Genomic DNA, 21,606 nt, shown 5'->3' with positions numbered 1-21,606 from the left:
CCGGATTCCGACGTCAAAAAGGCCAAATGTTTTCGTGGACGTCCGTCAAGACCTTGTCTATGCATACGGTTGGCCATCATGGCTTGTCAGACCCATTTGGAGGGTCAAACGAGCCCCGAAGCGAGCATACGCCTCATTTCGACGATTTTCGTGTGCAATAGCACACCATTTTTTGGGTGATCCGCATTCCGAAGTCAAAAATGCCAAATTTTTTCTTGGACATCCGTCAAGACCTTGTCTATGCATAAGGCTGGCTATCACGGGTTGTCCGACACATTTGGAGGGTCAAACGAGCCCCGAAGTGAGCATACGCCTCATTTCGATGATTTTCGTGTGCTATAAGCAAACCATTTTTTGGGTGATCCGGATTCCAACGTCAAAAATGCCAAATTTTTTTGTGGACGTCCGTCAAGACCTTGTCTATGCATACGGTTGGCCATCACATCTTGTTCGACCCATTTGGAGGGTCAAACGAGCCCCGAAGCGAGCATACGCCTCATTTCGACGATTTTCGTGTGGAATAGCACACCATTTTTTGGGTGATCCGCATTCCGAAGTCAAAAATGCCAAATTTTTTCGTGGACGTCCTTCAAGACCTTGAATATGCATATGGTTAGTCATCACGGCTTGTCCAACCCATTTGGAGGGTCAAACGAGCCCCGAAGTGAGCATACGCCTCTTTTCGGCGATTTTCGTGTGCTATAGCACACCATTTTTTGGCTGATCCAGATTCTGACGTAAAAAATGCCAAATTTTTTCATGGACGTCCGTGAAGACCTTGTCTATGCATACGGTTAGCCATCACGGCTTGTCCAACCCATTTGGAGGGTCAAACGAGCCTCGAAGCGAGCATACGCCTCATTTCGACGTTTTTCGTGTGCTATAGCACACCATTTTTTGGGTGATCCGGATTCCGACGTCAAAAATGCCAAATTTTTTCGTGGACGTCCGTCAAGACCTTGTATATGCATATGGTTGGTCATCACGGCTTGTCCAACCCATTTGGAGGGTGAAACGAGCCCCGAAGCGAGCATACGCCTCTTTTCGACGATTTTCGTGTGCTATAGCACATCATTTTTTAGTCGATCCGAATTCCGACGTCAAAAATGCCATATTTTTTTGTGGACGTCCGTCAAGACCTTGTATATGCATATGGTTGGTCATCACGGCTTGTCCGACCCATTTGAAGTGGTCAAACGAGCCCCGAAGCAAGCATACGCCTTTGCGACGATTTTCGTGTGCTATAGCAACCATTTTTTGGGTGATCCGGATTCTGACGTCAAAACTGCCAAATGTTTTCGTGGACGTCCACCAAGACCTTGTCTATGCATACGGTTGGCCATCACGGCTTGTCCGAACCATTTGGAGGGTCAAACAAGCCCCTAAGCGAGCATACGCCTCATTTCGACGATTTTCGTGTGCTATAGCACACCATTTTTTGGGTAATCCGGATTCCGACAACAAAAATGCCAAATTTTTTCGTGTAAGTCCGCCAAGACCTTGTGTATGCATACGGTTGGCCATCACGGCTCTTTCGAACCATTTGGAGGGTCAAACGAGCCCCGAAGCGAGCATACTCCTCATTTCGACGATTTTCGTGTGCTATAGCGCCATTTTTTGGGTGATCCAGATTCCGACGTCAAAAACTCCAAATTTTTCCATGGACGTCCATCAAGACCTTGTCTATGCATACGGTTATCCATCACGGCTTGTCCAACCCATTTGGAGGGTCAAACGAGCCCCGAAGCGAGCATACGCCTCATTTCGACGATTTTTGTGTGCTATAGCACCATTTTTTGGGTGATCCGGATTCCGACGTCAAAAAAGCCAAATTTTTTAGTGGACGTCCATCAAGACCTTGTATATGCATACGGTTGGCCATCACGGCTTGTATGACCTATTTAGAGGGTCAAACGAGCCACGAAGCGAACATACGCCTCATTTCGATGATTTTCGTGTGCTGTAGCACACCAGTTTTTGGGTGATTTAGATTCCGACGTCAACAATGCTAAATTTTTTCATGGACGTCCGTCAAGACCTTGTCTATGCATACGGTTGTCCATCACGGCTTTTCCGACCATTTGGAGGGTTAAACGAGCCCCAAAGCGAGCATACGCCTCATTTCGACGATATTCATGTTCTATAGCACACCATTTTTTAGGTGATCTAGATTCCGACGTCAAAAATGCAAAACTTTTCATGAACGTCTGTCTAGACCTTGTCTATGCATACAGTTGGACATCACGGCTTGTCCGCCAAAACCTTGTCTATGCATACGGTTGGCCATCACGGCTTGTCCGAACCATTTGGAGGGTCAAACGAGCCCCGAAGCGAGCATACGCCTCATTTCGACGATTTTCGAGTTTTATAGCACACCATTTTTTGGGTTATCCGGATTTCGACGTCAACAATGCCAAATTTTTTCATGGACGTCCGTCAAGACCTTGTTTATGCATACAGTTGGCCATCACGACTTGTCCGACCCATTTGGAGGGTCAAATGAGCCCCGAAGCGAGCATACGCCTTATTTCGACGATTTTTATGTACTATATCACAAAATTTTTTGGATGATCCGGATTCCGACGTTAGAAATGCAAAATGTTTTCGTGGACGTCTGTCAAGATCTTGTCTATGCATACGGTTGGCCATCACGGCTTGTCCGAACCAATTGGAGGGTCAAACGAGCCCCGAAGTGAGCATACGCCTCATTTCAACGATTTTCGTGTGCTACAGCACAAAATTTTTGGGTGATTTAGATTCTGACGTCAACAATGCGAAATTTTTTCATGGACGTCCGTGAAGACCTTGTCTATGCATACGGTTGTCAATCACGGCTTTTCTGACCATTTGGAGGGTCAAACGAGCTCCAAAGCGAGCATACGCCTCATTTCGACGATATTCGTGTGCTATAGCACACCATTTTTTGGGTGATCCGGATTCCAACGTCAAAAATGCCATGCTTTTCCTGAACGTCCGTCAAGACCTTTTCTATGCATACAGTTGGACATCACGGCTTGTCCGCCACGACCTTGTCTATGCATACAGTTGTCCATCACGGTTTTTTTGACCATTTGGAGGGTCAAACGAGCCCCAAAGCGAGCATACGCCTCATTTAGACGATATTCGTGTGCTATAGCACACTATTTTTTGGGTGATCCGGATTTCGACGTAAAAAATGCCATGCTTTTCCTGAACGTCCGTCAAGACCTTGTCTATGCATACAGTTGGACATCACGGCTTGTCCGCCAAGACCTTGTCTATGCATACGGTTGGCCATCGCGGCTTGTCCGAACCATTTGGAGGGTCAAACGAGCCCCGAAGCGAGCATACGCCTCATTTCGACGATTTTCGAGTTTTATAGCACACCATTTTTTGGGTGATCCGGATTTCGACGTCAAAAATGCCAAATTTATTCGTGGACGTCCGTCAAGACCTTGTCTATGTATACGGTTGTCCATCATGGCTTGTCCGACCCATTTGGAGGGTCAAACGAGCCCCGAAGCGAGCATATGCCTCATTTCGACGATTTTCGTGTGCTATAGCACACCATGTTTTGGGTGATCCAGATTCCGATGTCAAAAATGCAAAATTTTTTCGTGGACGTCTTTCAAGACCTTTTCTATGCATACGGTTGTCCATCATGACTTGTCCGACCCATTTAGAGGGTCGAACGAGCCCCGAAGCAAGCATACGCCTCATTTCGATGATTTTCGTGTGCTGGGTGATCCGGCTTACGACTTTAAAAATGCCAAATCTCTTCGTGGACGTCCTTCAAGACCTTGTATATGCATATGGTTGGTCATCACGGCTTTTCCAACCCATTTGGAGGGTCAAACGAGCCCGCCGGGGAGCTCTTGGCGAGGAGACCTTAGGATAAGTTGCTAAAACAAACGGGATGGGAGGATCGACCCGTTCAGAGAAACGAGCATACGCCTCATTTCGACGATTTTCGTTTGCTATAACACACCATTTTTTGGGTGATCCGGGTTCCGACGTCAAAAATGCCAAATGTTTTCGTGGACGTCTGTCAAGACCTTGTCTATGCATACAGTTGTCCATCACGGCATGTCCGACCCATTTGGAGGGTCAAACGAGCCCCGAAGCGAGCATACGCCTCATTTCGATGATTTTCGTGTGCTATAGCACACCATTTTTTGGGTGATCCGGCTTCCGACATCAAAATTGCCAAATCTTTTCGTGGACATCCGTCAAGACCTTTTATATGCATACGGTTGGCCATCACGGCTTGTTCGAACAATTTGGAGGGTCAAACGAGCCCCGAAGCGAGGATACGCCTCATTTCAACGATTTTCGTGTGCTATAGAACATCATTTTTTGGGTGATTTAGATTCCGACGTCAACAATGCCAAATTTTTTCATGGACGTCCGTGAAGACCTTGCCAATGCATACGGTTGTCGATCACGGCTTTTCGGACCATTTGCAGGGTCAAACGAGCTCCAAAGCGAGCATACGCCTCATTTCGACGATATTTGTGTGCTATAGAACACCATTTTTTGGGTGATCCGGATTCCAACGTCAAAAATGCCATGCTTTTCCTGAACGTCCATCAAGACCTTGTCTATGCATACAGTTGGACATCACGGCTTGTCCGCCAAGACCTTGTCTATGCATACAGTTGTCCATCACGGCTTTTCCGACCATTTGGAGGATCAAACGAGCCCCAAAGCGAGCATACGCCTCATTTAGATGATATTCGTGTGCTATAGCACACCATTTTTTGGGTGATCCGGATTCCGACATCAAAAATGCCATGCTTTTCCTGAACGTCCGTCAAGACCTTGTCTATGCATACAGTTGGACATCACGACTTGTCAGCCAAGACCTTGTCTATGCATACGGTTGGCCATCACGTCTTGTCCGAACCATTTGGAGGGTCAAACGATCCCCGAAGCGAGCATACGCCTCATTTCGACGATTTTCGAGTATTATAGCACACCATTTTTTGGGTGATCCGGATTTCGACGTCAAAAATGCGAAATTTTTTCGTGGACGTCCGTCAAGACCTTGTCTATGCATACGGTTGGCCATCACATCTTGTCCGACCCATTTGGAGGGTCAAACGAGCCCCGAAGCGAGCATACGCCTCATTTCGACGATTTTCGTGTGGTATAGCACACCATTTTTTGGGTGATCCGCATTCCGAAGTCAAAAATGCAAAATTTTTTCTTGGACGTCTGTCAAGACCTTGTCTATGCATAAGGCTGGCTATCACGGCTTGTCCGACCCATTTGGAGGGTCAAACGAGCCCCGAAGTGAGCATACGCCTCATTTCGATGATTTTTGTGTGCTATAGCACACCATTTTTTGGGTGATCCGAATTCCAACGTCAAAAATGCCAAATTTTTTCGTGGACGTCCGTCAAGACCTTGTATATGCAAATGGTTGGTCATCAAGGCTTATCCAACCCATTTGGAGGGTCAAACGAGCCCCGAAGCGAGCATACGCCTCATTTCGACGATTTTCGTGTGCTATAGCACACCATTTTATGGGTGATCCGGATTCCGACGTCAAAAATGCAAAAATTTTTCATGGACATCCGTGAAGACCTTGTCTATGCATACGGTTGGCCATCACGGTTTGTACGACCCATTTGGAGGGTCAAACTAGCCCCGAAGTGAGCATACGCCTCATTTCGACGATTTTCGTGTGCTATAGCACACCATTTATTGGGTGATCCGGATTCCGACGTCAAAAATGCTAAAGTTTTTCGTGGACGTCCGTCAAGACCTTGTCTATGCATTCGGCTGGCCATGACGGATTGTATGACCCATTTGGAGGGTCACACGAGCCCCGAAGCGAGCATACGCCTCATTTCAACGATTTTCGTGTGCTATAGAACACCATTTTTTGGGTGATCCGGATTCCAACGTCAAAAATGCCAAATATTTTCATGGACGTCCGTCAAGACCTTGTATATGCATATGGTTGGTCATCACGGCTTGTAAAACCCATTTGGAGGGTCAAACGAGCCCCAAAGCGAACATACGCCTCATTTCGACGATTTTCGTGTGCTATGGCAACCATTTTTTGGGTGATCCGGATTCTGACGTCAAAAATGCCAAATTTTTTCATGGACGTCCGTGAAGACCTTGTCTATGCATACGGTTGGATATCACGGCTTCTACGACCCATTTGGAGGCTCAAACTAGCCCCGAAGCGAGCATACGCCTCATTTCGACGATTTTCGTGTGCTATAGCACACCATTTTTGGGTGATCCGGATTCCAACGTCAAAAATGCCAAATTTTTTCGTGGACGTCCGTCAAGACCTTGTATATGCTTATGGTTTGTCATCACGGCTTATCCAACCCATTTGGAGGGTCAAACGAGCCCCGAAGCGAGCATACGCCTCATTTCGACAATTTTCGTGTGCTATAGCACACCTTTTTTTGGGTGATCCGGATTCCGATGTCAAAAATGCCAAAATTTTTCATGGACATCCGTGAAGACCTTGTCTATGCATACGGTTGGCCATCACAGATTGTACGACCCATTTGGAGGGTCAAACTAGCCCCGAAGCGAGCATACGCCTCATTTCGACGATTTTCGTGTGCTATAGCACACCATTTATTGGGTGATCCGGATTCCGATGTCAAAAATGCCAAAGTTTTTCGTGGACGTCCGTCAAGACCTTGTCTATGCATTCGGATGGCCATGATGGATTGTATGACCCATTTGGAGGGTCACACGAGCCCCGAAGCGAGCATACGCCTCATTTCAACGATTTTCGTGTGCTATAGAACACCATTTTTTGGGTGATCCGGATTCAAACGTCTTAAATGCCAAATATTTTCATGGACGCCCGTCAAGACCTTGTATATGCATATGGTTGGTCATCACGGCTTGTACAACCCATTTGGAGGGTCAAACGAACCCGAAGCGAGCATACGCCTCATTTCGACGATTTTCGTGTGCTATAGCAACCATTTTTTGGGTGATCCGGATTCTGACGTCAAAAATGCCAAATTTTTTCATAGACGTCCGTGAAGACCTTGTCTATGCATACGGTTGGATATCACGGCTTCTACGACCCATTTAGAGGGTCAAACTAGCCCCAAAGCGAGCATACGCCTCATTTCGACGATTTTCATGTGCTATAGCACACCATTTTTTGGGTGATCTGGCTTCCGACATCAAAAATGCCAAAACTTTTCGTGGACGTCCGTCAAGACCTTTCATATGCATACGGTTGGCCATCACAGCTTGTTTGAACAATTTGGAGGGTCAAACGAGCCCCGAAGCGAGGATACGCCTCATTTCGATGATTTTCGTGTGCTATAGAACATCATTTTTTGGTTGATTTAGATTCCGACGTCAACAATGCCAAATTTTTTCATGGACGTCCGTCAAGACCTTGTCTATGGATACGGTTGTCCATCACGTCTTTTCCGAACCAATTGGAGGGTCAAACGAGCCCCGAAGCGAGCATACGCCTCATTTTAATGATTTTCGTGTGCTACAGCACACCATTTTTGGGTGATTTAGATTCCGACGTCAAAAATGCCAAATTTTTTTGTGGACGTCCGTCAAGACCTTGTTTATGCATACAGTTGGCCATCACGGCTTGTCCGACCCATTTGGAGGGTCAAATGAGCCCCGAAGCGAGCATACGCCTTATTTCGACGATTTTTATGTACTATATCACAAAATTTTTTGGATGATCCGGATTCTGACGTTAGAAATGCAAAATGTTTTCGTGGACGTCTGTCAAGATCTTGTCTATGCATACGGTTGGCCATCACGGCTTGTCCGAACCAATTGGAGGGTCAAACGAGCCCCGAAGCGAGCATACGCCTCATTTAGATGATATTCGTGTGCTATAGCACACCATTTTTTGGGTGATCCGGATTCCGACATCAAAAATGCCATGCTTTTCCTGAACGTCCGTCAAGACCTTTTCTATGCATACAGTTGGACATCACGACTTGTCCGCCAAGACCTTGTCTATGCATACGGTTGGCCATCACGTCTTGTCCGAACCATTTGGAGGGTCAAACGAGCCCCGAAGCGAGCATACGCCTCATTTCGACGATTTTCGAGTATTATAGCACACCATTTTTTGGGTGATCCGGATTTCGACGTCAAAAATGCGAAATTTTTTTGTGGACATCCGTCAAGACCTTGTCTATGCATACGGTTGGCCATCACATCTTGTCCGACCCATTTGGAGGGTCAAACGAGCCCCGAAGCGAGCATACGCCTCATTTCGACGATTTTCGTGTGGTATAGCACACCATTTTTTGGGTGATCCGCATTCCGAAGTCAAAAATGCCAAATTTTTTCTTGGACGTCCGTCAAGACCTTGTCTATGCATAAGGCTGGCTATCACGGCTTGTCCGACCCATTTGGAGGGTCACACGAGACCCGAAGCGAGCATACGCCTCATTTCAACGATTTTCGTGTGCTATAGCAACCATTTTTTGGGTGATCCGGATTCTGACGTCAAAAATGCCAAATTTTTTCATGGACATCCGTGAAGACCTTGTCTATGCATACGGTTGGATATCACGGCTTCTACGACCCATTTGGAGGGTCAAACTAACCCCGAAGCGAGCATACGCCTCATTTCGACGATTTTCGTGTGCTATAGCACACCATTTTTTGGGTGATCCGGATTCCAACATCAAAAATGCCAAATTTTTTCGTGGACGTCCGTCAAGACCTTGTATATGCTTATGGTTTGTCATCACGGCTTATCCAACCCATTTGGAGGGTCAAACGAGCCCCGAAGCGAGCATACGCCTCATTTCGACGATTTTCGTGTGCTATATAGCACACCTTTTTTTGGGTGATCCGGATTCCGACGTCAAAAATGCCAAAATTTTTCATGGACATCCGTGAAGACCTTGTCTATGCATACGGTTGGCCATCACGGCTTGTACGACCCATTTGGAGGGTCAAACTAGCCCCGAAGCGAGCATACGCCTCATTTCGACGATTTTCGTGTGCTATAGCACACCATTTATTGGGTGATCCGGATTCTGATGTCAAAAATGCCAAAGTTTTTCGTGGACGTCCGTCAAGACCTTGTCTATGCATTCGGATGGCCATGATGGATTGTATGACCCATTTGGAGGGTCACACGAGCCCCGAAGCGAGCATACGCCTCATTTCAACGATTTTCGTGTGCTATAGAACACCATTTTTTGGGTGATCCGGATTCAAACGTCAAAAATGCCAAATATTTTCATGGACGTCCGTCAAGACCTTGTATATGCATATGGTTGGTCATCACGGCTTGTACAACCTATTTGGAGGGTCAAACGAGCCCCGAAGCGAGCATACGCCTCATTTCGACGATTTTCGTGTGCTATAGCAACCATTTTTTGGGTGATCCGGATTCTGACGTCAAAAATGCCAAATTTTGTCATAGACGTCCGTGAAGACCTTGTCTATGCATACGGTTGGATATCACTGATTATATGACCCATTTGGAGGGTCAAACGAGCATCGAAGTGAGCATACGCCTCATTTCGACGATTTTCGTATGCCATAGCACACCATTTTTTGGGTGATCCGGATTCCAAAGTCAAAAATGCCAAATATTTTCATGGACGAACATCAAGACCTTGTATATGCATATGGTTGGTCATCACGGCTTGTCCAACCCATTTGGAGGGTCAAACGAGCCCCGAAGCGAGTATACGTCTCATTTCGACGATTTTCGTGTGCTATAGCACACCATTTTTTGGGTGATCCGGATTCAGACGTTAAAAATGCCAAATTTTTTCGTGGACGTCCGTCAAGACCTTGTCTATGCATACGGCTGGCCATAATGGATTGCATGACCCATTTAGAGGGTCACACGAGCCCCGAAGCGAGCATACGCCTCATTTCGATGATATTCTTGTGCTATAGCACACCATTTTTTGGGTGATCCGGATTCCAACGTCAAAAATGCCAAATATTTTCGTGGACGTCTATCAAGACCTTGTATATGCATATGGTTGATCATCACGGTTTGTCCAACCCATTTGGAGGGTCAAATGAGCCCCGAAGCGAGCATACGCCTAATTTCGACGATTTTCGTGTGCTATAGCACACCATTTTTTGGGTTATCCGGATTTCGATGTCAAAAATGCCAAATTTTTTCATGGACGTCCGTGAAGACCTTGTCTATGTATACGGTTGGCCATCACGGCTTGTACGATCTATTTGGAGGGTCAAACTAGCCCCGAAGCGAGCATACGCCTCATTTCAATGATTTTCGTGTGCTATAGCACACTATTTTTTGGGTGATCCGGATTTCGACGTAAAAAATGCCAAATTTTTTCGTGGACGTTCGTCAAGACCTTGTTTATGCATATGGTTGGACATCATGGCTTTTCCGACCCTTTTGGAGGGTCAAACGAGCCCCGAAGCGAGCATACGCCTCATTTCGATGATTTTCGTGTGCAATAGCACACCATTTTTTGGATGATCCAGATTTCGATGTCAAAAATGCCAAATTTTTTCGTGGACGTCCTTCAAGACCTTGAATATGCATATGGTTAGTCATCACGGCTTGTCCAACCCATTTGGAGGGTCAAACGAGCCCCGAAGCGAGCATACGCCTCTTTTCGGCGATTTTCGTGTGCTATAGCACACCATTTTTTGGCTGATCCGGATTCTGACGTCAAAAATGCCAAATTTTTTCATGGACGTCCGTGAAGACCTTGTCTATGCATACGGTTAGCCATCACGGCTTGTCCAACCCATTTGGAGGGTCAAACGAGCCTCGAAGCGAGCATACGCCTCATTTCGACGTTTTTCGTGTGCTATAGCACACCATTTTTTGGGTGATCCGGATTCCGACGTCAAAAATGCCAAATTTTTTCGTGGACGTCCATCAAGACCTTGTATATGCATATGGTTGGTCATCACGGCTTGTCCAACCCATTTGGAGGGTCAAACGAGCCCCGAAGCGAGCATACGCCTCATTTCGACGATTTTCGTGTGCTATAGCACATCATTTTTTAGTCGATCCGAATTCCGACGTCAGAAATGCCATATTTTTTTGTGGACGTCCGTCAAGACCTTGTATATGCATATGGTTGGTCATCACGGCTTGTACGACCCATTTGAAGTGGTCAAACGAGCCCCGAAGCAAGCATACGCCTCATTGCGACGATTTTCGTGTGCTATAGCAACCATTTTTTGGGTGATCCGGATTCTGACGTCAAAAATGCCAAATGTTTTCGTGGACGTCCACCAAGACCTTGTCTATGCATACGGTTGGCCATCACGGCTTGTCCGAACTATTTGGAGGGTCAAACAAGCCCCGAAGCGAGCATACGCCTCATTTCGACGATTTTCGTGTGCTATAGCACACCATTTTTTGGGTAATCCGGATTCTGACAACAAAAATGCCAAATTTTTTCGTGTAAGTCCGCCAAGACCTTGTGTATGCATACGGTTGGCCATCACGGCTCTTCCGAACCATTTGAAGGGTCAAACGAGCCCCGAAGTGAGCATACTCCTCATTTCGACGATTTTCGTGTGCTATAGCGCCATTTTTTGGGTGATCCAGATTCCGACGTCAAAAACTCCAAATTTTTCCGTGGACGTCCATCAAGACCTTGTCTATGCATACGGTTATCCATCACGGCTTGTCCAACCCATTTGGAGGGTCAAACGAGCCCCGAAGCGAGCATACGCCTCATTTCGACGATTTTTGTGTGCTATAGCACCATTTTTTGGGTGATCCGGATTCCGACGTCAAAAAAGCCAAATTTTTTAGTGGACGTCCATCAAGACCTTGTCTATGCATACGGTTGGCCATCACGGCTTGTATGACCCATTTAGAGGGTCAAACGAGCCACGAAGCGAACATACGCCTCATTTCGACGATTTTTGTGTGCTATAGCACACCATTTTTTGGGTGATCAAGATTCCGACGTCAAAAATGCCAAATGTTTTCGTGGACGTCCGTCAAGACCTTGTCTATGCATACGCTTGGCCATCACAGCTTTTCCAGCCCATTTGGAGGGTCAAACGAGCCCCGAAGTGAGCATACGCCTCATTTCGACGATTTTCGTGTGCTATAGCACATCTTTTTTTGGGTGATCCGAATTCCAACGTCAAAAATGCTAAATTTTTTCGTGGACGTCCGTCAAGACCTTGTTTATGCATACGGCAGGCCATGACGGATTGTATGACCCATTTGGAGGGTCCAACGAGCCCCGAAGCGAGCATACGCCTCATTTCGACGATTTTCGTGTGCTGTAGCACACCATTTTTTGGGCGATTTAGATTCCGACGTCAACAATGCTAAATTTTTTCAAGGACGTCCGTCAAGACCTTGTCTATGCATACGGTTGTCCATCACGGCTTTTCCGACCATTTGGAGGGTTAAACGAGCCCTAAAGCGAGCATACGCCTCATTTCGACGATATTCATGTTCTATAGCACACCATTTTTTAGGTGATCTAGATTCCGACGTCAAAAATGCAAAACTTTTCATGAACGTCCGTCAAGACCTTGTCTATGCATACAGTTGGACATCACGGCTTGTCCGCCAAGACCTTGTCTATGCATACGGTTGGCCATCACGGCCTGTCCGAACCATTTGGAGGATCAAACGAGCCCCGAAGCGAGCATACGCCTCATTTCGACGATTTTTGAGTTTTATAGCACACTATTTTTTGGGTTATCCAGATTTCGACGTCAAAAATGCCAAATTTTTTCGTGGACGTCTGTCAAGACCTTGTCTATGCATACGGTTGTCCATCATGGCTTGTCCGACCCATTTGCAGGGTCAAACGATCCCCGAAGCGAGCATACGCCTCATTTCAACGATTTTCGTGTGCTATAGCACACCATTTTTTGGGTGATCCGGATTCCGACGTCAAAAATGCCAAATTTTTTCGTGAAAGTCCGCCAAGACCTTGTCTATGCATACGGTTGGCCATCACGGCTTGTGTGAACGATTTGGAGGGTCAAACAAGCCCCGAAGCGAGCATACTCCTCATTTCGACTATTTTCGTGTGGTATAGCACACCATTTTTTGGGTGATCCGGATTCAGACGTCAAAAATGCCAAATTTTTCTTTGGACGTCCATCAAAACCTTGTCTATGCATACGGTTTGCCATCACGGCTTGTCCAACCCATTTAAAGGGTCAAACGAGCCCCGAAGCGAGCATACGCCTCATTTCGACGATTTTCGTGTGCTATAGCACACCATTTTTGGGTGATCCGGATTCCAACGTCAAAAATGCCAAATATTTTTGTGGACGTCCGTCAAGACCTTGTCTATGCATACGGTTGGCCATCACGGCTTGTCCGACCCAATTGGAGGGTCAAACGAGCTCCGAGGCGAGCATACGCCTCATTTCGATGATTTTCGTGTGCTATAGCACATCATTTTTTGGGTGATCTGGATTCCAACGTCAAGAATGCCAATTTTTTTGGACATCCGTGAAGACCTTGTCTATGCATACGGTTGGCCATCACGGTTTGTCCGACCCATTTGGAGGGTCAAACGAGCCCCGAAGTGAGCATACGCCTCATTTCGATGATTTTCGTGTGCTATAGCACACCATTTTTTGGGTGATCCGGATTCCAACGTCAAAAATGCCATGCTTTTCCTGAACGTCCGTCAAGACCTTGTCTATGCATACAGTTGGACATCACGGCTTGTCCGCCAAGACCTTGTCTATGCATACAGTTGTCCATCACGGCTTTTTTGACCATTTGGAGGGTCAAACGAGCCCCAAAGCGAGCATACGCCTCATTTAGACGATATTCGTGTGCTATAGCACACTATTTTTTGGGTGATCCGGATTTCGACGTCAAAAATGCCATGCTTTTCCTGAACGTCCGTCAAGACCTTGTCTATGCATACAGTTGGACATCACGGCTTGTCCGCCAAGACCTTGTCTATGCATACGGTTGGCCATCACGGCTTGTCCGAACAATTTGGAGGGTCAAACGAGCCCCGAAGCGAGCATACGCCTCATTTCGACGATTTTCGAGTTTTATAGCACACCATTTTTTGGGTGATCCGGATTTCAACGTCAAAAATGCCAAATTTTTTCGTGGATGTCCGTCAAGACCTTGTCTATGCAAACGGTTGTCCATCATGGCTTGTCCGACCCATTTGGAGGGTCAAACGAGCCCCGAAGCGAGCATATGCCTCATTTCGACGATTTTCGTGTGCTATAGCACACCATTTTTTGGGTGATCCAGATTCCGATGTCAAAAATGCAAAATTTTTTCGTGGACGTCTTTCAAGACCTTTTCTATGCATACGGTTGTCCATCATGACTTGTCCGACCCATTTAGAGGGTCGAACGAGCCCCGAAGCAAGCATACGCCTCATTTCGATGATTTTCGTGTGCTGGGTCATCCGGCTTACGACTTTAAAAATGCCAAATCTCTTCGTGGACGTCCTTCAAGACCTTGTATATGCATATGGTTGGTCATCACGGCTTTTCCAACCCATTTGGAGGGTCAAACGAGCCCCGAAGCGAGCATACGCCTCATTTAGACGATTTTCGTTTGCTATAACACCATTTTTTGGGTGATCCGGGTTCCGACGTCAAAAATGCCAAATGTTTTCGTGGATTTCTGTCAAGACCTTGTCTATGCATACAGTTGTCCATCACGGCTTGTCCGACCCATTTGGAGGGTCAAACGAGCCCCGAAGCGAGCATACGCCTCATTTCGATGATTTTCGTGTGCTATAGCACACCATTTTTTGGGTGATCCGGCTTCCGACATCAAAATTGCCAAATCTTTTCGTGGACATCCGTCAAGACCTTTTATATGCATACGGTTGGCCATCACGGCTTGTTCGAACAATTTGGAGGGTCAAACGAGCCCCGAAGCGAGGATACGCCTCATTTCAACGATTTTCGTGTGCTATAGAACATCATTTTTTGGGTGATTTAGATTCCGACATCAACAATGCCAAATTTTTTCATGGACGTCCGTGAAGACCTTGCCAATGCATACGGTTGTCGATCACGGCTTTTCTGACCATTTGCAGGGTCAAACGAGCTCCAAAGCGAGCATACGCCTCATTTCGACGATATTTGTGTGCTATAGAACACCATTTTTTGGGTGATCCGGATTCCAACGTCAAAAACGCGAAATTTTTTCGTGGACGTCCGTCAAGACCTTGTCTATGCATACGGTTGTCCATCATGGCTTGTCCGACCCATTTGGAGGGTCAAACGAGCCCCGAAGCGAGCATATGACTCATTTCGACGATTTTTGTGTGCTATAGCACACCATTTTTTGGGTGATCCGGATTCCAATGTCAAAAATGCCAAATTTTTTTGTGGACATTCGTCAAGACCTTGTCTATGCATACGGTTGGCCATCACGGCCTGTCCGACCCAATTGGAGGGTCAAACGAGCCCCGAAGCGAGCATACGCCTCATTTCGACGATTTTCGTGTGCTATAGCACACCATTTTTTTGGTAATCCTGATTCCAACGTCAAAAATGCCAAATTTTTTTTGGACGTCCGTGAAGACCTTGTCTATGCATATGGTTGGCCATCACGGCTTGTCCGACCCATTTGGAGGGTCAAATGAGCCCCGAAGCTAGCATACGCCTCATTTCGATGATTTTCGTGTGCTATAGCACACCATTTTTTGGGTTATCCAGATTACGACGTCAAAAATGCCAATTTTTTTCGTGGACATCTTTCAAGACCTTTTCTATGCATACGGTTGTCCATCATGACTTGTCCGACCCATTTAGAGGGTCGAACGAGCCCCGAAGCAAGCATACGCCTTATTTCGATGATTTTCGTGTGCTGGGTGATCCGGCTTCCGACTTCAAAAATGCCAAATCTCTTCGTGGACGTCCGTCAAGACCTTGTATATGCATATGGTTGGTCATCACGGCTTGTCCAACCCATTTGGAGGGTCAAACGAGCCCCGAAGTGAGCATACGTCTCATTTCGACGATTTTCGTGTGCTATAGCACACCATTTTTTGGGTGATCCGGGTTCCGCCGTCAAAAATGCCAAATGTTTTCGTGGACGTCTTTTAAGACCTTGTCTATGCATACGGTTGTCCATCACAGCTTTTCCGACCATTTGGAGGGTCAAACGAGCTCCAAAGCGAGCATACACCTCATTTCGACGATATTCGTGTGCTATAGCACACCATTTTTTGGGTGATCCGGATTCCGATGTCAAAAATGTCATGCTTTTCCTGAACGTCCATCAAGACCCTGTCTATGCATACAGATGGACATCACGGCTTGTCCGCCAAGACCTTGTCTATGCATACAGTTGTCCATCACGGCTTTTCCGACCATTTGGAGGGTCAAACAAGCCCAAAGCGAGCGTACGCCTCATTTCCACGATATTTGTGTGCTATAGCACACAATTTTTTGGGTGATCCATATTCTGACGTCAAAAATGCAAATTTTTTTCCTGAACATCCATCAAGACCTTGTCTATGCATACAGTTTGACATCACGGCTTGTCCAACCCATTTGGAGGGTCAAACTAGCCCCGAAGCGAGCATACGCCTCATTTTGACGATTTTCGAGTGCTATAGCACACCATTTTTGGGTGATCCAGATTCTGACGTCAAAAATGCCAATTTTTTTTGACGTGCGTCAAGACCTTGCCTATGCATACGGTTGGCCATCACGGCTTGTACGACCCATTTGGAGGGTCAAACGAGCCCCAAAGCTAGCATACGCCTCATTTCGACAATTTTCGTGTGCTATAGCACACAATTTTTTGGGTGATCCGGATTCCGATTTCAAAAATGCCAAATGTTTTCATGGACGTCTGTCAAGACCTTGTCTATGCATACGATTGGCCATCACGGCTTGTCCGACCCATTTAGAGGGTCAAACGAGCCCCGAAGCGAGCATACGCCTTATTTCGACGATTTTCATGTGCTATAGCACACCTTTTTTGGGTGATCAGGATTCGGACGTCAAGAATGCCAATTTTTTCATGGACGTCCGTCAAGACCTTGTCTATGCGTACGGTTGGCCATCACGGCTTGTCAGACCCATTTGGAGGGTCAAACGAGCCCGAAGCGAGCATACGCCTCATTTCGATGATTTTCGTGTGCTATAGTAGACGATTTTTTGGGTGATCCGGATTCCGACGTCAAAAATTGCCAAATGTTTTCGTGGACGTCCGTCAAGACCTTGTATATGCATACGGTTCGCCATCACGACTTGTCAGACCCATTTGGAGGGTCAAACGAACCCGAAGCAACCATAAGTCTCATTTCGACAATTTTCGTGTGCTATAGATCCGGATTCCGACGTCAAAATGCCAAATTTTTTCGTGGACGTCTGCCAAGACCTTGTCTATGCATACTTTTGGCCATCATGGCTTGTCAGACCCATTTGGAGGGTCAAACGAGCCCCGAAGCGAGAATACGCCTCATTTCGACGATTTTCGTGTGCTATAGCACATCATTTTTTGGGTGATCTGGATTCCGACGTCAAAAATGCCAAATTTTTTTGTGGACGTCCGTCAAGACCTTTTCTATGCATACGGTTGGCCATCACGGCTTGTCCGACCCATTTGGTGGGTCAAACGAGCCCCGAAGTGAGCATACGCCTCATTTCGATGATTTTCGTGTGCCATAGCACACCATTTTTTGGGTGATCCGGATTTCGAAATTAAAAAATGTTAAATTTTTCATGGACGTCTTTCAAGACCTTATCTATGCATACGGCTGGCCATCACGGCCTGTCCGATCCATTTGGAGGGTAAAACAAGCCCCGAAGCGAGCATACACCTCATTTCGACGATTTTCGTGTGCTATAGCACACCATTTATTGGGTGATCCGGATTCCGATGTCAAAAATGCCAAAGTTTTTCGTGGACGTCCGTCAAGACCTTGTCTATGCATTCGGATGGCCATGATGGATTGTATGACCCATTTGGAGGGTCACACGAGCCCCGAAGCGAGCATACGCCTCATTTCAACGATTTTCGTGTGCTATAGAACACCATTTTTTGGGTGATCCGGATTCAAACGTCTTAAATGCCAAATATTTTCATGGACGCCCGTCAAGACCTTGTATATGCATATGGTTGGTCATCACGGCTTGTACAACCCATTTGGAGGGTCAAACGAGCCCCGAAGCGAGCATACGCCTCATTTCGACGATTTTCGTGTGCTATAGCAACCATTTTTTGGGTGATCCGGATTCTGACGTCAAAAATGCCAAATTTTTTCATGGACGTCCGTGAAGACCTTGTCTATGCATACGGTTGGATATCACGGCTTCTACGACCCATTTAGAGGGTCAAACTAGCCCCAAAGCGAGCATACGCCTCATTTCGACGATTTTCATGTGCTATAGCACACCATTTTTTGGGTGATCTGGCTTCCGACATCAAAAATGCCAAAACTTTTCGTGGACGTCCGTCAAGACCTTTCATATGCATACGGTTGGCCATCACGGCTTGTTTGAACAATTTGGAGGGTCAAACGAGCCCCGAAGCGAGGATACGCCTCATTTCGATGATTTTCGTGTGCTATAGAACATCATTTTTTGGTTGATTTAGATTCCGACGTCAACAATGCCAAATTTTTTCATGGACGTCCGTCAAGACCTTGTCTATGGATACGGTTGTCCATCACGTCTTTTCCGAACCAATTGGAGGGTCAAACGAGCCCCGAAGCGAGCATACGCCTCATTTCGATGATTTTTGTGTGCTATAGCACACCATTTTTTGGGTGATCCAGATTCCGATGTCAAAAATGCCAAATTTTTTCATGGACGTCCGTTAAGACCTTGTCTATGCATACGGTTGGCCATAACGGCCTTTTCGACCAATTTGAAAGGTCAAAAGAGCCCCGAAGCAAGCATACGCCTCATTTCGATGATTTTCGTATGCCATAGCACACCATTTTTTGGGTGATCCGAATTCTGACGTCAAAAATGCCAAATATTTTCGTGGACGTCCATCAAGACCTTTTATATGCATACGGTTGTCCATCACGGTTTGTACGAACCATTTGGAGGGTCAAACGAGCCTCGAAGCGAGCATACGCCTCATTTCGACGATTTTCGTGTGCTATAGCACACCATTTTTTGGGTGATCCAGATTCCGAGGTCAAAATGCCAAATATTTTTGTGGATGTCCGTCAAGACCTTGTATATGCTTATGGTTGGCCATCACGGCTTGTCTGACCCATTTGGAGGGTCAAACGAGCCCCGAAGCGAGCAGACGCCTTATTTCGATGATTTTCGTGTGCTATAGCACACCATTTTTTGAGTTATCCAGAATTCAACGTTAAAAATTACAAATTTTTTCGTGGACGTCCGTCAAGACCTTGTCTATGCATACGGTTCGCCATCACGTCTTGTCCGACCCATTTGGAGGGTCAAACGAGCCTCGAAGCGAGCATACGCCTCATTTTGATGATTTTCGTGTGTTATAGCACACCATTTTTTGGGTGATCCGGATTCTGACGTAAAAAATGCAAAATTTTTTCGTGGACGTCCGTCAAGACCTTGTATATGCGTACGGTTGTGCATCACGGCATGTCCGAACAATTTGGAAGTCAAACGAGCCTCGAAGCGAGCATACGCTTCATTTCGACGATTTTCGTGTGCTATAGCACACCATTTTTTGGGTGATCCGGATTCTGACGTCAAAAATGCAAAAAATTTTCGTGGACGTCATTCAAGACCTTGTCTATTCATACGGTCGACCATCACGACTTGTCCGACCCATTTGGAAGGTCAATGGAGCCTCGAAGCGAGAATACGCCTCATTTCGATGATTTTCGTGTGCTATTGCGCACCATTTTTTGGGTGATAGGGATTGCGACGTCAAAAATGCCGATTTTTTTCGTGGACGTCCGTCAAGACCTTGTCTATGCATACGGTTGGCCATCACTGCTTGTCTGACCCATTTGGAGGGTCAAACGAGCCCTGAAGCGAGCATACACCTTATTTCAATGATTTTCGTGTGCTATAACACACCATTTTTGGGTGATACGGATTCTGACGTCAAAAATGCCAAATTTTTTCGTGGATGTCCGTTAAGACATTGTCTATGCATACAGTTGGCCATCACGGCTTGTCCGACCTACTTGGAGGGTCAAACGAGCCCCCAAGCGAGCATACGCCTCATATCGATGATTATCGTGTGTGTAGCACACCATTTTTGGGTGATATGGATTCTGATGTCAAAAATGCCAATTTTTTTTGTGGACGTCCGTCAAGACCTTGTCAATACATACGGTTTGTCATCACGGCTTTTCTGACCCATTTGGAGGGTCCAACGAGCCCCGAAGCGAGCATACGCCTCATTTTGACGATTTTCGTGTGTTATAGCACACCATTTTTTGGGTGATCCGAATTCCGTCGTCAAAAATGCCAAATGTTTTCGTGGACATCCGTCAAGACCTTTTCTATGCATACGGTTAGCCATCACTGCTTGTACGACCCATTTGGAGGGTCAAACGAGCTCCGAAGCGAGCATACGCCTCATTTCGACGATTTTCGTGTGCTATAGCACACAATTTTTTGGGTGATTCGGATTCTGTTGTCAAAAATGCCAAATTTTTCATGGAGATCCGTCAAGACCTTTTCTATGCATACGGTTGGCCATCACGGCTTGTCTGACCCATTTGGAGGGTCAAACGAGCCCCGAAGCGAGCATACGCCTTATTTCGATGATTTTTGTGTGCTATAACACACAATATTTTTTGGGTGATCCGGATTCTGACGTCAAAAATGCCAAATTTTTTCGTGGACGTCCGTTAAGACATTATCTATGCATACGGTTGGCCGTCACGGCTTGTCCGACCTACTTGGAGGGTCAAACGATCCCCGAAGCGAGCATACTCCTCATTTCAATGATTATCGTGTGTGTAGCACACCACTTTTGGGTGATATGGAATCCGACGTCAAAAATGCCAAATTTTTTCGTGGACGTCCATCAAGACCTTGTCAATGCATAAGGTTGGGCATCACGGCTTGCCCGACCCACTTGGAGGGTCTAACGAGCCCCGAAGCGAGCATACGCCTCATTTTGACGATTTTCGTGTGCTATAGCACACCATTTTTTGGGTGATCCGGAGTCCGACGTCAAAAATGCCAAATATTTTGGTGGACGTCCGTCAAGACCTTGTCTATGCATATGGTTGGCCATCACGGCTTGTTCGACCCATTTGGAGGGTCAAACGAGCCCCGAAGTGAGCATACGCCTCATTTCGACTATTTTCGTGTGCTATAGCACACCATTTTTTGAGTGAGCCTGATTCCGACGTCAAAAATGCAAAATTTTTTTGTGGACGTCCTTCAAGACATTTTCTATGCATACGGTTGGCCATCACATCTTTTCCGAACCATTTGGAGGGTCAAACGAGCCCGGAAGCGAGCATACGCCTCATTTCGACGATTTTCGTGTGCTATAGCACACAATTTTTTCGGTGATCCGAATTTCGACGTTAAAAAGGCCAAATTTTTTTGTGGCAGTGCGTCAAGACCTTCTCAATGCATTTGGTTGGACATCACGGCTTGTCTGACCCATTTGGAGGGTCAAACGATCCCCGAAAAGAGCATACGCCTCATTTCGATGATTTTCGTGTGCTATAGCACACCATTTTTTGGGTGATCCGAATTCCGTCGTCAAAAATGCCAATTGTT

Source organism: Solanum lycopersicum, chromosome 9 (assembly GCF_036512215.1).
Source record: "Solanum lycopersicum chromosome 9, SLM_r2.1".
NCBI classification, from domain to species: domain Eukaryota; kingdom Viridiplantae; phylum Streptophyta; class Magnoliopsida; order Solanales; family Solanaceae; genus Solanum; species Solanum lycopersicum.
This window is presented reverse-complemented; position numbering follows the sequence as displayed.